Genomic DNA, 17898 nt, shown 5'->3' with positions numbered 1-17898 from the left:
ATGCCTGGGATGCTGTGGCCCCTCCAACTGGGGTCCCGCAACCCAAGGTTTTGTTATCTTTGTATCATGAGGACAAACCTGAATGAAGTGGGGCAGTCGTCACTGAGACTGGCAGGGCGCCAACCGCTACCCATTTCCGCAGCCACTGCGGGTGTTGTGTACTATTGCAAGTTCGGTTTGAAAGTGGGGTCTGGGGGATATAGCCGGTATGTTAATGTTTCTGCCGTGGGTGGGGGGTGGGGGTGTTGGGGTGAGTTGTGAGGCAGCAAAGTTGGCCAATACTGACTCTATTGAAGAGCTGTGGCGACAGAATCCGCTGGAAGGACTCATCAGGAGTTTGAAGTCTACTATTGGTATGCTGGGGTAAATAACTGACCTGGTGAAGTTCGGGAGTAATGCCAAGTGCCACGGAGATCAGGGATATTTTGCTAATGTCTTGGAATATACGTGGGTTCACCAATCATAAAAAAGTTCGATTGATTTCCAATTATATTAAGAACCATCATGTGAATATTTTATGTGTACAAGAAACACACCTTGCTTGGGAGGACAGGCTACCTACTATTAGGATGGGGAATACATAGATACATCTCACTCGTGTGGGGTGGCCACATATATTCATCAACCGTTAGAGTTTAAACTCCATGAGGGGACCAGGGATGAGGAGAAGCATCTTCTCCTACTGGCGGGGGAGGTATCAGGGATGTGGTTCCTAACAATTAATATATATATGCCCCAAATACTGATTGTCCTGAGTTTTCTCAGCACTGCGGCAGTCATTTACATAAATGCCTGAACTACGAGGTCATGTGGGTGGGGGGTTTTAATACTGCACTCATGTGTAAGCTGATAAATTCAGTAGGGTTGGATCCTAGGGCGATCCAATTAAACGCAGTCTCTGAAAAACGATGGGTGGAACATTACACTGATCTTTTAGGGACCCACCGGCAGGAGTGGATGCCACCAATTCTTGAAGGAAACCCATGGGCTTTGGGATTTGACATCTTTGATCTATATCTAAGGAGAGCAACTCCAGAGCGCCAGGGCCAGACAGCCTGAATAATGTGATGCTTAAAGCGGAGCCTGGGCAGACTTTCTTGAGGCCCTCTTTCGAAAGATTGAGAAGTTGGGGAGGGTCGCGGCCTCTTGGAAAACATCTATGATAGTCCCGATTTTTAAAAAGGGCATTCGGGACAACCCTGCTAATTATCGGCCCATTGCTCTGCTGGATGCCATTGGTAAAATCTATGCAGCATTATTGTTGAAGTGCTTGAGGCAGTGGATTTTAGATTCACCAAGCTTTGTCCTCCACCAATCAGGCTTTGTTAAGCAGCAGGGACATCATTAAATGTATTCCTGCTGAATATTCTGGCAAGGGCTCTTGCAAACAAAAAACCCATGTACTTGGAGTTCGTAGACCTCGAACAGGCTTTTGATTCTGTCGACTGTCAGTTGCTGGGGGACAAGTTAAGGAAGGGTGGCTGCCGGGGCAATCTGCTTCAAGCAATACAATCTCTTTACTCTGGGACAAGTCTGAGAGTAAGACTAGATGCTAGGGGACGCCTGTCAAAGTCAATAATCACAAGTTGTGGTCTGAAACAGGGATGCCCCTTGGCACCAGAACTGTTTAACTTCTTCATATTGGATTTGGGCTTATCACTGAATAAGGTAAGATTGTTCCCACCTGGGCTTAATGGGTGGTGCGTGGGGCACTTGCTCTACATGGATGATCTGGTCTTAAACGACCAAACACCCATTGGCCTTCAACGTCAGTTAAATGTGTTGCAGGAGTATGTCAGAGGCATTCCTCGCAATGGACTGCGCCTGGTGGATTACTTTGGAGGGTAGGTTCTGGCGGAGCGTGTTAGACCTGCCTAGGTGTACGTCAATGCCCCAATAAGATATGAGTTGGGTCTTACCTCCCTGTGTGCAATGATGGAGTGGAAGTCTCTGTCTCGCCATAGGACACACAGAATGGATCCCCCAGTAAGAGGGGTTAAGATTTTGAAAAAGGACCTAGATGCTAAAAGCAAACCTATCCTGAATGTTTGGAACTCAGCATGTACCAAAATCCTAAAGGACTTGGGGTTCTCTGAATCCGAACTCCTGAACAACCCAGACGCTATTTAGATTAAGTTATGGGGAAGGGATTGGGTCGACACAATAACAGCAAGGGAACAGTATAAGACCTACTGCAATTTTAAAGTAGAATGCAGACACAGGAAAACAATGCCCGTGATATCTTAGAGTGTACCCTTGTAGTTCAACTCTGTCTAAATTCTTGAGTCTCAGACTAAACCTACTTCCAACAAAAGAAATTCTGTTGAACAGAAGGGTATGGCAGGATTTGGATGTACATTGTAGGTTCTGAAATAGGCCAGGTACTGAAGAGTCGCTGTACCATCTGATTCAGGGCTGTCATGGGCTAACGGAGAAGAGAATGTTATATCTTGGAAACATTATGAATAACATGACCTCGCTAACTCCTGATGAATGGTGGAGTAAGCTCATGGGAGGTGAAAGTGTGGACTAGATTGTTTCACTGACTAAATATCTGGATAATATTTTCCTCCAGGGACTGGCCTGTGAGACAATCTGAATTTCCAATTGGTGGTTCAGATGGAGGAGTCTAGGGGGCATTCTACTGCAGTTTTGATCTTACCTACAGGGTGGGCTCCCATCTGATTTGGGGTGGTGTCTATCTTGTAGCATGAATTATGATGTCTCTGGTTTTAAGTTTTGTTGAAGGTGGCGAATGGTAATCTCCTTGCCCTGTATTCACTCAAATGTAAATGTTTTCTGTGGTTGTGTTATTCTTTTATTTTTTTCTCGCTTGTCTGTTTGGATGTTTTTATACAAGTGGAAGGTTTCATGTAAGCCAAACACTTTAATTAAAAAAAATAATAATAATAAATAACTGCTGGCTTTTCCGGCTCTGTGTTAGCCTGGTTTCAATCTTTCCTTGGCGGACGCTCTCAGTCTCTCTCTCTACCCCCTTTATGAACTACATCTGTTCCTGTTACTTGCGGGGTTCCCCAAGGCTCTGCTTGGTCGCTCATCCTCTTTATTGTCTATATGCAGCCACTGGCTTTACTCATCCAGACTTTTGGCCTCTGCTGTTACATTTATACAGATGGTACCCTGATTGTGATACCTCTCAATCTTGCCCTTTCTGAGTACTCTGCCAACATCAGGAATTGCCTGGCCGCGGTTGGTGATTGGATGAGTCGTAACTGGCTTAAATTGAATGGCGACAAGACCGAGGTTTTAATCGTGGGTACTGCCTTGCATACCTCGGTTTGGACATCTGAGTTTTGGCCCCCTTCCCTTGGTCCTCTGCCCAAACCTGTTACCGTTGTCAGGGACCTTGGAGTTAAGATCTGAGCACCCTCTCTATGGACGCGCAGCTTAGCTCTGTCGGTCAAGGAGGCTATTTTAAGCTCAAAATCGTATGCAAGGTTCTCCTTTTTTGCCCTGTGACATTCGTGTTCCTGTAGTGGCTGCCTCTTTTTTCGGTTCACCGGGCTACTGTAACTCTCTCTTCCTGTCCCAGCCTGCATATGTACTTCATTAACTTCAGCTACTTCAGAATACTGCAGCCGAGTGGCCATGGGTGTTTCCATCCGGGATCCTATCTCTCCCACTCTGCGCAGCCATCACTGGCTTCCTGGTAACCATCGAATCCAACTTAAGTCTCTCTGCGTTACACCGGGCTTTGTATGGTCTTGATGCTGAGTTTTTTCCAGAAACGGTTCTGTCACTATATACCATATAGAACCCTGTGCTACGCCTCAGACTTTTTGATACAGGCCCCTAGGTTCTGCTGGGCCAGGATTAGCAGTCATGCCAAGCTTCCTCGCTCCCTGCGTGCTATTGACGATCATCTTCTAATTCGAGGTCGCCTCAAGGCTTTATTGTTTTAAGCTTCTTCTTGCCCCTTGTCTTCTTTTTTGTGTTTCCTCTCCAATAGCGCCATCGTGTCCCCGGGCGACAGTGCGCTCTACAAAGATTGCTAACATAACAATACAACACTAATCCAACACTGCTGCTTGCTTTGCGCACGAAGCAGTATGGATTACTAGCACCAAAGTGTCAAAAGAACAAGTTACTTCTTACCTGGTAACGTTCTTTCGATGGGATGTTCCTCTGATGTATTCCTTATCTTAGATAATTCGTCTCCAGCTTGCTGGCCTCGGAAATGTTTTCTCTGTAGAGGGCGCTGCGCGTCGACGTCTGCCGAGTTGGTGTCCCACGACAGCCACCGTATCGGCGCCAACGTCACCATGCCCATAAATAGCCACACGCGGCGTCCGTTGCTCAGTTCCATTTTGTAGCATAAGATAAGTCTTGCATATATTGTCTATTGACCTTGAAGGAGCGTGAGCTGCAACCACAAGGGAAGTATTACTGCGGGATGGATGGGAGGGGCGATAAGGAATACATCGGAGGAACATCCCATCGAAAGAATGTTACCAGGTAAGAAGTAACTTGTTCTTCGAAGGGATTGTGTCCTCCGACGTATTCCTCATCTTAGATAGACTCCCATAGCAGTGGCATGTAATTGGAGGTGGGAGTAAGAATGTTGTGTATCCCTTTTAGGAATGAACCGAATGTAATACGGCTTTGCCAAATCTGGTCTCTTGACTAGCGGAGGAATCCAGGTTGTAAAATCTTGTGAATGTATGTGCGGACGACCATGTGGCAGCCGCACATATGCCTCAGACCGGTACCCCTCTTTGGAGGGCCGAAGAGGCTGCGATACCCCAGGTTGAATGAGCCCTAAAATTTTGAGGGGGCACTTTCCCTGCCAGTCTGTAACATTCCAGAAAGGCCAAAATAATCCACCTGGAAATGGTCTGTTTTGTTATGGGTAGTCCCAACTTGTGACCTGAGTAGCCTACAAACAGTTGGTCTGCTTGCCTAATCCTAGCAAGTCTGCTGATGTAAAAGCTTAGAGGTCGCCTTGGGTCCAGCCTATGTAGCCTTACTTCCTCTTTCCCCGGATGGGGAGGAGGGTAGAACGAAGGTAAGGTAATTTTCTGAGTGATGTGAAATTCAGAAACCACCTTTGGGAGGAAATTAGGCTTCACCTGTAGGACAACTTTGTCCTTATGGAAAATTGTATGGGGGGGTTTACAAGATAGAGCTTGTAATTCGCTCACCCTCCTAGCAGATGTTAGTGCTACTAATAAGTCAGCTTTAAGAGTGAGAAATGTAAGTCCCATAAGGGAACTTGGAATGGTCTTGGAGGATAGACATTAGTTAATCCCTTGAGAAATTGTATTACTAAGGGTAGTTTGAAATAGGATGGTTCCTCCGCAGTGCGCTTGAAGATTGATAGCGCCGCGAGATAGCCTTTTACAGTGCCAACTTGAAGGCCTGAGTTTGCCAAGTACAGTAGGAACGATAACACCATTGGTGTACCGCATGAAAAAGGGTCGATATTGTCCTCTCTACACCAGATGCAAAATTTGTTCCAACGGCAGCGGTATAAAGACTTTGTTGCTGGCCTTCTGGCCGAAAGCAACACGTCCATGATGTCATCAGGGAGGTCCCAATCCTTGTACCTCAACCTTTCAGAAGCCAAGCGTGAAGGTTGAGGGTTTTTATGTCTGGATGGAGAACCTGATCTCCCTTCTGCGAGAGAAGATTCTCTTTGAGTGGAAGACGGATTGGAGGGCAGATGGACATATCCAGAAGGTCCGGGTACCAAGTTCTCCTGGCCCAGTCCGGGGCAATTAGGATCATGGTTTTCCGGAATCTTCTCAACCTCCTGATCATTTGAGGAATAACAGGGACTGGTGGAAACGCGTAAAGGAGTGGAAACTCCCAGTCCACTACGAACGCGTCCCCTAGAGCTCCTCTCAGGGGAAATTCCCTTGAACAGAACAGATCACACTTCCTGTTGGTACTGGTGGCGAACAGATCCACCTGAGGGGTTCCCCAAAGGGCAAAGATCTCTTGAAGGACTTCCTGATCTAGCTCCCACTCGTGGGAGACTGTGCTCTGCCTGCTCAGAGCATCCGCTGTCAAGTTCTTCTCTCCGGCTAGGTGAACTGCCAATAGAGAGATTCCTTCCTGAATTGCCCAAAACCAGAGCTGCATTGCCTCTCTGCACAGTGGCAGTGACCCTACGCCTCTTCTTTTGTTGAGGTAGTGCATGGCCACCGTGTTGTCCGTCATTATCAGGACATTTCTCCCCTGTACTGATGGCAGGAAAGCTTTCAGCGCTAGTCTGATCGCTCTCAGATCTAATAGGTTGATGTGTAGTCTGGACTCCGATGGAGACCAACGACCGCTGAGGGTCAAGTCGTTGGCATGGGCTCCCCACCCCGTGAGTGAGGCATCTGTGACTACTGTTATCTCCGGCCATGGTTGCCAAAACAGTTCTCCTTTCAAGATGTTCTCTGGATAGACCCACCATTGAAGGTCGTGGGCTACCTTTTCCGGAATCTGGAAGAGATCTGTCATTCTTCCTGAGTATTGTGACCACTGGGTTCTTAGTGCCCACTGGAGAGATCTCATTCTCAGGCGAGCCTCTGGCACAAGGAAGATGCAGGATGCCATGAGGCCTAGCAATCTCAAAAAGTCAAAGGCTGGGAGATGTTGGGCATTTTGAAACTTGTTGACCATCTGCAGAATATCTTGAGCCCTCACCTCTGGTGGCGAGGCTTTTCCCAGGGAAGTGTCCAGGACCGCTCCGATGAACTGGAGTCTCTGTGATGGTAATATCTGTGACTTCTTTAAATTGAGGGAGAAGCCCAGTTTGTGAAGGAAGTGGCAGACATAATCTAGCTGGATCTGAGCTTTTTCCAAAGATACAGGTCTGATCAGCCAATCGTCCAGGTAGGGGTAGACGTGGATCCCTTCCCTCCTTAGACTCGCAGCCACTACCGACATTAGCTTGGTGAAGACCCTCGGGCGGAGGTCAGCCCAAATATCAGAACTCGAAATTGATAATGAGAGCCGCCAATTGCGAACCTCAGGTATTTCCTGTGTTTGAGATGGATTGGCACATGGAAATAAGTATCCTGGAGGTCCAGAGATACCAGCCAGTCCTGGATCAGGAGGGCCTGAAGGATCTGAGAGAGAGTTACCATCTTGAACTTGTCCTTCCTGAGGAACTTGTTCAATTCTCCTAAGTCCAAGATAGGTCTCAGTCCTCCTTCCTTCTTCAGAATGAGAAAGTAGGCGGAGTACCAGCCCTTGTTCCTCTCCGCTACAGGTACCGGTTCTATGGCACCTTTCTCTAGCAGGTCTACAATTTCCTGCAAGAGGAGCGGATCTGGAACTTTTAGAGAGCTGTGCCCCGGTAGTTGACTCTGAGGGATGCGTAGAAAGGGTAGGCAGTAACCTTGGGCAACTGTCTCCAATGCCCAAGCATCTGACGTAATAGCCTGCCATTCCATCAGATGGCGAGTTAACCTGCCCCCTACAGGTGTTTTGTGTGGAAAGACCTCAGAGTGGTTTGGGGCGGCTGATGCAGATGCCGAGGGTAAAGAGGCACCTGCTGCTGCTGCGGCCTTAGTACTTTTGACCCGTCCACCTCGGGTGGATCTCCTTTGGCCTCTTTGAGCTGGCTGTCCTCTGCCTCTCCCGAATGCGGAATAATAGCGAAAGTACTTTCCTCTCCCAGAGGTTCCTGAGGGGCGAAAAGGAGTTTGGCGGATTGCAGCTCCTAAAGATTTTGCTGCTGCTTTAGATGTTTGCAACCTTTCCAGACTGTCATCATCCTTTTTACCGAATAAAAAAGAGCCGTCAAAGGGCATATTCAAAAGTCTGGCCTGTACATCTGGAGCAAAGCCAGACTTTCGTAACCACGCATGCCTGCAGATTGTAGTACTTGCCGCCATGGCCCTGCTGATACTGTCAGCGGAATCAATGCCAGTTTGAAGAGATTCGCACATGGCATCTTTGCCATCTTTAATGATGTTAAGGAAGGCTTCCCTTTCATCTCCTTCCGGTATGCAGTCAGCCGCTGATGAAGCACACTCCCACAGTGTGTGACTGAACCTGGCGAGCGTACAAGTGGCGTTGATGGATTTCAACCCCATACTACAAGCAGAAAATACTTTTTTTTCCATAGAATCGTACCTTTTGTCATCCCTGGCCTGTGGAACAGTAGGATAAGCGGATCTGCTGCTTGATGAAGTTGCCGCTTGAACCACCAGGCTCTCTGGAGTCGGGTGTTTTGATAAATATTCAGGGTCAGCCGCAGCTACCCTATACTTGGATGACAATTTTTTATTGACTGCTGGGATAAACTCAGCAGTTTCCCAATTTGATGAAATTTTCCTTTGTAAAGCTGTATGGAAAGGGACCACAGGATCCTCCTGTGGACCTTTATCTAGTATGTCTGTAAGGTCATCCTGTTGAAAAACAGGTGAAGGCGCAGACCAACCCATGAATTCAATAATTCTTGCCATCAGGGTTCTATAGGGGGTTTCGGCATGTTCCCCTGGGTCTGGTTTGGCAAATTCCACTTCTGGGGAAGTGTCCAACCCACTTGCCTCATGTAAGGATTCCTGTAGGTCTTTCAACCTTCTTTCCTCTGAAACAGGTGGTATGGTCCTCTGCAGCCCGAAGGGTCTTTCTTGATTAGAATCCTCCCCTTCTTCATAGATTGAAGATAAGGTTCTGGGGTACTCTGACCTCGGAAATGGTGTAAAACCCATTTCTAAAGCAGAAGGAGCCAAACTTGTCATTATTGGTCGAGAGAAAGTCGACACCGATGTGAAAGGCTTCGAAGGTGCCGAGAAAGGCGTCGAGAAAACTGGAAGAGGCCTCGAGGAACTCGAGAGGATCGGGATCCTGCTCGAGGATGTCAACAACGTTCTCAGAGTCGTGCTGGAGGCCCTGGGTATAACCGTTGGCTGTGAAGTAGCTGTGTTTTTTTCTTTTATCGGCATCGACGATGGCGTCGATTTGATCGACTGATGCGTCGAAGAACCCTTCGATAACGGCGTCGATGGTGCCGATCCATGAGTCGAAGGGACTTTCGACAATGGCGTCGAAGATGGTGCCTTGCTACCCGATGGACCGTGGCGCTCTCGGTGGACTCTTTCGCCGGGTGCAACGACTCACAGCGTTTTGATTTTTTGGGTTTTTCACCCAGGGTATCACCCTCAGCTGTCTTCGAGGGGGTCGAGGCCGCTTTCTCGAAGACGCTTAGCATCTTTTTCCTGAATTCCTCCCACTCAGCCTGAGAGCTGTGTTTTGTGGGGCAGGATACCCTTTCTGGGAAAACAGAAGATGACGAGGAAGGGGATCTTCGACGTCTCTTTTTTGAGTGTATAGATCTCAAAGAGTGGTGGGAGCTACTTCGAGACCTAGAATGGGAATGCTTTCGACGGCGAGGAGACGAATGCCTCGACTCGGCCGAAGAAACTTTCGAGGAGGTTTTAACTGACTTACCTCTCTCGAGCTTCCCCTTGCGCGCCTTCAAGGCTTTCACCGTCATGGACATGCAGTCCTCACACTCCGAACAATGGTGCTCGACTCCCAAGCACCACAAACAGATCCTGTAAGGATCCGTTAGCGACATTTTCTTTCCGCAGTCTCGACATTTTTTGAAGCCGGACCGCAGAGTCGTCGGTTCGGATGAGGAAGCCATCGAGTACGAGTTGGTTTTATCGAGGAAATATAAGAGGTTTATCTGACTGAACTGAGCAATGATATTCCGAGGCCCCACGAAGCGCGGAAAAACAGAACTGAGCAACGGACGCCGCGCGTGGCTATTTATGGGCATGGTGACGTCGGCACCGATACGGTGGCTGTCGAGGGTCACCAACTCGGCGGACTTCGATGCACAGCGCCCTCTACAGAGAAAATATTTCCGAGGCCAGCAAGCTGGAGAAAAATTATCTAAGATAAGGAATACGTCGGAGGACACAATCCCTTCAAATTTAATTTAGGACCAGCATCTATTATATTTGTAACCCCAACTATCAGGTACCCAACTCCATATAAATATGCTTTTCTGCCCTCACACAACATGTGTGGCACAAATCGGGCACTCGCACATCATTTTACAACATACTCCCAACGACTGATGACTACCGCCTCGCCATGCCACATACAGGCAATGGACTCTGGCCTCCAGACACACGATCAACATCTCAGAAGGGGCTCAGTGTCACCTACAGACTGGCAATAGCTCCAACTTGCCGACTACCAATGATAATGCCAACCCAAAACCACACTCACCACCAACACGTGCATGCTTGCCCATGACAATCTAACTGTATACCTTGGCCTGTCCACACCTCTAAACCATAATGATGTACTGGTGAGTCTGTCCCCACTATTCTGTACCATGATGGGAAAGGTGAACCCTACATCACATCACCACAGGATGTACAATATTGTGTTTTTGTCAGCATCACTGTACTGTTTTATTTTGTAGTGGATCGTGTATTATCTGCCAGGGCAACCTCTGCCACCCCCACATCATCTCCAATTACACAAACAATGTCGCAATTTGAGCGTTGTCCCGCGTTCTTTTTGCTTTGCCCTACTCCCCTGCCAGCAGATATGTCATGCTATGCTGCAATTCGCTTTACCATATGTGGCCGCGACTGCTAACCCAAGGCTGGCGTTTGATGCAACGCTAGCGAGCAATGCCTTGCTATACAAGACACGCAACATTAATATATGACTAAAATAGAACTCAGTCTCCTACCCTGTTATCCACACAACCAGGGATTTGCCGGTGCTGAGCCTGAAGCTCTCCCTCATGCACGAGAGCTTCAAGCATTATAAAAAAAGGAATTGTCCTCCTTAATGGTGGTGCCGGCCCTTGCCGGGCATCTCCTAATTAAAGGGATGTGTGTGGCCAGGGTCCATGCCACCACTAAGAGATATAGCGATCAACTGGGGTACGAGGGCGATGATCCTTGCATCACTTCGTTAAAGGGATGCCTAGCAGGGTTCCCCGCCACACATTTCAGGGATAGCGCCAGGGTTTTACAACCTTTCAGTTGAAAGGGGCCGAGCCTCAGGGGGGCCCCCACTAACTGCCCCCTGTTGCCAGTCAGCAGCCTTATAACACAGCAATATATTCCTTTATATATTACTTTCGTTCTGGGACTTACAATGTGGGCTTTGCATCGCTCGCCTTACAAGCTGTGTTTGCTGCAGGCCTTCCGGCCGGCACTTCCCTTGAGAAATACATAAGTGTTATCACCTTTTTGCGGCTGTTGCTTTTAACACTGATTCATCCACAAAAGACATTTTCTGACAAAGAAGTAGTTATAGCTTTTCAGTGGGCATTTAGTGTTTCAGCTCCCTGCTGGCTCTGCGTCTCGTGACAATCAGCGGCTACTTAAAGGCTGGCCGGTATTTGTCTCCATTATAAAACTGTCTGAGGGACCCATGGGGTGCATGCATAATAATCTTTGCGCCCCACGGGTGCCTCAAACTGTTTTCCGCTCTAAGCAAGGCGGACCTCCAACCATCAGGTAGAAATGGACCCCCACACATCTTCCGCCGGGCCTGACACCGCTTCTTCCTTAATGGTGGTGCCTACCCTCGCCAGGCATTCCTTTAGCTAAGAGATGCAGCAGGGATCGTCACCCTCGCAACCAGGGTGCTAGGCTGAAGATCTCTGCAAAGGGATGTCTGGCGGAGGTCAGCAGCACTTGCCTAAGCCCCTGGTCGGCTGTTAGGCCCCACGCCCCCTTTGAGGCAACGACCGCCAGAAAAACCCCCATCGATATCGATTTCGGCTGGCAATTCAAGCACTGCACACAACTCTATACAAGGACCCTCCACCTTTCCTTTAACACATACCAAAGGCCTGCTGGCAAAGGTAACTCCCGGAGTGGCTTGCAGAGCCAAACAAAATAGCAAACTCTGCTCTGCTTCCACTGACCCAGCCACAACTCCATCTTTAATTGCCTAACAGGAGGTCATACAAATGGGGAAAGCTGTACTACAGTAAGACCAGTAACATAAAATAACCTAACGCTCTACAGGGCGCCTGCTCTATCAGGGGGCAGCACCTACCCGAGAGTGGGCTGGTGTTGTCGCGTGCCTACTCTCGCGTCTTTGGGAGTGCAGCCAACATTAGTCCTTGCTTTCATTGCCATCCTTTCATCAGTTTATGACCACAGAGCCCATCAATGTCAAGTTACGCTGCAGTTCCGCCCATCATCACCACCACCAAGGCCTGAGTGGGTCCCTGGCCCCTTAATCAACTTTACTGATCCAACAGTTTCCAGAGCTTCAATCAGCCAACAAACACAGGTCTAGAAACAGACGAAAAACAAAGACGTGACTCACCGACTTGTGGTAGACTCGTGGATTCTGGCTGTTCTCAGCAAAGTCTCAAGATGTCCACCTGCCAGAGAGAGAAGCGAGGGGTCAGCATTGAAAGAAATTCAGGAGGAAGGCCTCACTCAAGAGACCAAAACACAAGCACTACGAGGCTACAGCCGCGAGCCCGTACAGCTCTCTTGCAGCCAGAATACACCTACGCCATTCCTTTCAGTTTTCTGTCAGCACTCTTCCGCTGCGTCCGGCAGGTCAGTAACAGTCAGCGCTCACACATTCCAATAGGCGTCCTCAGAGTCCGGTGTCAGACCGCGTTCGTGCACAGTACCCCATACCCCTGCCATAACCAGATACACCTGTCTCCTGCGGCCCGGGCCCAGCGCAGAAAACCCATGGAGACAGAAACAATGCCTACTGAGGTGAAATGAGATTAAAACAAATAGTGAGATAAACCGACTGTGAAAGAGAGAAAGTAAAGTCAAGAAATGCAAGAAACGTGCACGGAGACAGCGAGAAATAGCCCAAGTTATGATAAGCAGACACTTGAAGAAACATGCAAGGAAAGAGATGGAGGGAGAAAGTGAAAAAACATATTCAGAAGAGAAGACAGATTGTGAAAGGTACAGTAAGTGGGACAGATAGCGAGAGAGACAGCGGAGTCAGCCAAGTGTGAAAGGGACAGTAAGAGAGAAACTGCCTGAGAAAATGTGCGAACGGTAAACACGTTAAAAGAGACAGTGAGGCACATGCAGGGACGGCGTCAGGGCCTTTCAAATATTTCAAATGAAAGGGTCCTTGGGGCGCAGGAGGACCCCTACCAATGCCTCCATGCTGCCAGTCAGAACTCTTGTAACAAAGCAAAACATGTATTTCTCTATTTTCGTTCTGAGGCTTAAAATGTGCGCTTTTCAGGCTCGCATCAAAGCTGCATTTTCTCCTCCCATGGGATATCACCTGATTGCCTTCTAACGCTGGTTTTTAACATCGGCCATTTACTGACAAAGACGTGTTTATAACTCTTCAGTTGGCTTTTGGTGTTTAAGCTCCCTGCTGGCTGATCGTCTCGTGATAATCAGCGGCTATTAACCTTATATATGTGGCCATTGTAATGTATTTACCCCACTGGTACCTCAAACTGTTTTTGCTCTAAGCAGGGGCCCCAACCACCATGTTGCCTAGGCACATGGTGAGGGATAGTGAACAAGGCAGTTCTAAAGACTCATTGAAAGAGACCAGCATATGGTAAAAGAGACAGGGCCAGAAAGACAAACAGATGGTATTTACCAGCACGGCTACCGCCGGACTCATAATGAGGCCCAAGGTCTTCACCATTGACAACACACAAATCACAGTTTCCCAAGCCGTTAAAACCCTTGGAGTCTACCTAGATTCCAACCTCTCTATGACGAGACAGGTAAATGCCATTGCCTCTTCTACAGCCTACCACTCTAAACTACTTAACGCAGCCAGACCCTTCCCGACTAAGCAAAACTGCCTGACCATAGCCACAGCGATAATCGGGGCCCGACTCAACTACTGCAACGCCCTCCTGGTCGGCACCTCCACAAAGAATATTGAAAAACTTCACACTGTCCAAAATAATGCTTTCCAGGCCACCGTCTGCATCCCTAGAAGGCATCACATTTCAGCCGCCAGGAAACAAGCCCACTGGCTGCCCATTAAAGAATGCGTCATCTTCAAAACGCTGGTCCTCACTCACAAATGTATCCACCACACAGCCCCTCAATACCTATAGCAAAGAATTACCAGGCCACCCGCAGGGATACCAACCAGAACCTCATACACCAACCTACTCTCAGTGCCCAGGGTCACAAGAGCACAGGCTGGAGGCTCCAGCTTCCCATTCATGGCCGCGATCCAGTGGAACTCCTTGCTATCCAACCTCAGAGGAATATCATCCCACATAGCCTTCGGCAAAGCAATCAACACACTACTGTTCGTCTGAACCCCGCCAGTATCTACCTCTTTAGGACACCTAATGTTTAGAAATAGCCTTCCTGTAACACTGCCATTCCTCTTGTAACTAAGTCGTTTGTAAACAGTGCTACATATGTAACCCTATCTAACATGCTAGGCCGTATGTAACCAGGAGAAATGTATGTAACATGTAACTAAGTCACTCTTGTAACAGCGCCTCGATGCCCCTGGGATGCTAGTGCGACAGAGGGAACCAAAGGGGGGCGCACACAGAAAATGACAAGCAGTGAAAGAAACGGAGAGTTAAAGTGAACGACGCATAAAAAAAAAGATGAATCAAACAAGTCAGAAACGGAGACAGATGAGCGAATGTGGGTAGCGAGAGACAGTCATAATGAAATAGAGGTTGTTGTGGGAGAAAAAGTGAGATCGCCATTCTGTATTACGGGTAATAAAATGGACTGCAAGATAAAGAAAGTGAAAAGTTAAATGTAAAAAGTAGAAAAAAGTAAACAAAATAGAAGTACAAAGTAGACAAAGCACAATGGCATGTCGTGAGGAAGAGAGGTAGTGAAAGACATACACAAGAGTGAGAAAGACAGGCTGGAAGCGACATCCGCATGTCAAGACAGGGGCAGAAGATGCCACAAATGGATAGTGACAGTCAATGAGAGATTAAAAGACATAGGAAAAGAGAAAGCAAGAACAAGACCGTCAAAACGGGTAGCTGCAGAGGGAAAGAGAGGGGCACGCACACAATAAAAGCGAGAGAAAGATCAAACTGCTGATAAGAAAATGTGTATAACAAAAGAGACAGCAAAGGACAGAGTGAACGTGACAAAGTGAAAGAGACAACGTGCAACAGATATAGCGCAATAAGTAGACATTGCAAAAGGGAGACAGCGAAGGAGATGGGAAAAGAGCCAGACACATGAGCGGATGGTGGGAGACAAGACCTCCAGTGAGGCAACAGCAATGAGAAAGGGAGTGAAAGAGAACAAGGCGGATGGGGTCATCGATATACCAAGAGACAAGTGCAGCCAGAGACAGACTAAGAAAAAGCAGGAGAGGTATCCACGTGGAGACAGACATAGGAAGGCAGATAGACACATGAAGACAGGTGGAGGCGAGGAAGCTGGAGAAAAACATGACAATAAAAAGCAAGTTCAGGCGAAGTGGACAACGAGCAGGAGAGAGGCACGGACACTACAATGCAAAACGGAAAACCAAACGACACAGAACGCACGACGTTAAGAGAAAGGAAGGCAGCGAACAACAGAAGGGAAACGAGATGCAGGGGGAGGTGGAGAAAGTGAGGGGCAAAGAACGGAGGGACTCCCCTAACCGGTACCTCAGAGCCCTGGACCCATTGCGCCCGCAAGTCTCCTGATCGTATCTCGAGCGACTGTGTGTGCCAGTGTGAGGCGCAGGGCCCAGAGCCCCCTCCACCTTCTCTTTAATTACTGCTCCAAGTCCCCGTCGGCTCCTACGGCAGCTCATAAGGAGCTTTCATAGCCAGCATTTCATTTGGCATTCCTCAAAGGCAAGGTTTGGATTAAGCCAGACCGGTCAGTACCAACCCTGCTGCGACGCGTTGCCAGAGAAAGGTTAGTACCAACCATTAAGCGCCCGGAGACTGCCCCAGGGTGGTAGCGGAGCGCGGTGAAAATCAGCATAGTAACATAACTTAACATTAGAAGCACCGCCCAGGGTCCACCCCGATACACACCGAACAAGGGCAACGCTATATCAATGCATCGCAGCCCGCACACCAAAACACGCTCCGGTACCGACCCGAGACACCTTGCCTGAGGCAGGACTAAAGCCAGACAGTGGTCCGCAGTAGCAATCGAAACTTTTAACGTGGCGACGTGTTAATAAATTGCGCCCTAACTTATTCTGCTTAATACCTTACCAGCTGTTGCCCTTCAGTTATGAGCTCCGCAACACCAGCACCTCTGCCAGAGGTAATTAGCATCAGGCCTGGCCACCACTACATACAGGTGAAGGCCAGTGCGTGTTCGCGCGCAGGTGAATAGGATGTTGCGTGAACTCATCCTTGGCATGTCATGTGAAGACACTAGCCAATTCAACTTTACAGGAGGAAAGGTGCTTATTACCTACGCGTCCTCTCCGCCTCTACTCTATGAGGCCGTCCGCCTTTGCGCCAGAGCCCTTTCCAAAAAGTCATTGCGCCTCATTACGAGTCCGTCAGTAGCTGTGCCGGAAAAACCGGCAGGCTGCCGCCGGACCCGTATTACCATTCCGCCTCCGTGATTGCCGGAATCACCGGGGCATTACAACCCCGGAGACCCAGTAATTCCGGAGGTGGAATTCTGTAAATCCCAATTCCCATAGGACTCCATGAGGATGGGGACCATGGAAACACCGGTTCCGTCTATGACAGAGCCGGTGTTTCCATGTCCGCCTGCAGGTGGGTGGTGTTAAACCCGTCAGGTCAGACCTGGCGGGAGTGACACCTCTCGCCTACAGGACTCTTAATAAGCCGGTCCGGAAAGAATGGTGGCAGTGGTTTTACCACCACCATTCTTTCCGGATCAGCAGGGTCGTAATGAGGCCCACTGTTTTCTTTGCCCCCTTGCCTCACGCACCTTGGAGGCTAGCACGACAAGTGCCAACGCTTGTGGTGGCTGCAGGGGCAGAGCCGGCCTCAACATTTTGGGGGGCTGGATGGCAGTTTTGAAAACTGTTAGTGAGCCGGGACATCAAACCTATTGCGCTACTGATTACCCACCCCATGACCCCTCCACACCCCCTCCTACCGCCTGCTCCCCAAGCCCAGGAGGCTGAGTAGATATTACGCTTTTGTTTGGCCCATTAGAACCACCTTTCACCAGAGGCGTAGCCAGGATTGTGTAACAAGTGGGGTCTGGCGCTAATGTAGTAGGGAACACACTAAGAAGAGCCAGCAGAACGAAGGGCACTTGATCTGCCCCCAGCCAAATGCACAGGAGTGACGGAGAGTAGTGAGGGAGGGTGAACCAATCAAGGGGGGTTGTCCCCATAGAAAAGTTTTAAAATAATGTGTTAAAATAGTGCATTTTCTAGTAAACTTTCTGTGCTAAATTATGTAAAAAGCCACACAGTTTGGAATCGGTTTTGCAGGGTAAGACATAAAAAGTCCATTAGATGCCAAGTCACCAACAACGCACAGGAGCATTTCTAAACATATTTTCATAATGCCTTTTTGCACTATATGCCAGTACTCTGCAAGTGTAAAAAAGCATTTTCATATCGATTGTGCTCACACATGTTCATTCTGGTGCACCTATAAATGCCACTACTCCCACATAGGAAAATACTCAAGTATTGCTTTGTCCATAATGCCAGTAAAGATACTATAACAAATCATCTTTATGCTGGCTCTGCCAATACATCAATACATGGCAGTATCCCCATGTAAGAACATACTCCTGTTGGCTTTGCCTTAATAACCAGTGGAAAAAAGCCATGCTACAGTAAGAAAACATATTGTGGTTGGCTACACAAATCCCCCACTCCCCATATAAGAATTCTCATCATGTTGTATTTTCTCCCTAACGGCTGTAAAAAAATTCATACCACAGTAATAAAACATTGCCTTGCAGGCTGCACGAATGCCCCCACCCCAATGTAAGAATACTTATGTTGCCTTTGGCCTTAACACCAGTAATAAACTGCAATGCC

General features: G+C 48.4%; 1 protein-coding gene across 5 annotated transcripts in view; it reads right to left on the bottom strand.

Annotated features, from left to right (window-relative positions):
* The window catches only part of SLC4A2 (solute carrier family 4 member 2), a 1509271-nt gene extending 1493582 nt beyond the window's left edge, over positions 1–15689 (bottom strand). For 3 of the 5 annotated variants that reach the window (XM_069645996.1, XM_069645995.1, XM_069646002.1), the window contains exons 1-2: positions 15563–15689; positions 12283–12340 (exon numbers count right to left, since the gene is read on the bottom strand). The gene's annotated coding sequence lies outside the window, so the exon portion shown is untranslated. Of the gene's footprint in view, positions 1–12282; positions 12341–12476; positions 12672–15562 lie in introns of those variants that run through there. The other 2 variants (XM_069645999.1, XM_069645997.1) reach the window with 1 other exon arrangement.
* Between the last annotated feature and the right edge of the window lie 2209 nt (positions 15690–17898).

Source organism: Ambystoma mexicanum, chromosome 2p (assembly GCF_040938575.1).
Source record: "Ambystoma mexicanum isolate Mex_15411 chromosome 2p, UKY_AmexF1_1, whole genome shotgun sequence".
Taxonomy (NCBI): Eukaryota; Metazoa; Chordata; class Amphibia; order Caudata; family Ambystomatidae; genus Ambystoma; species Ambystoma mexicanum.
The sequence above is the reverse complement of the archived record's forward strand: the minus strand, read 5'-3'. Positions and strand labels throughout refer to the sequence as shown.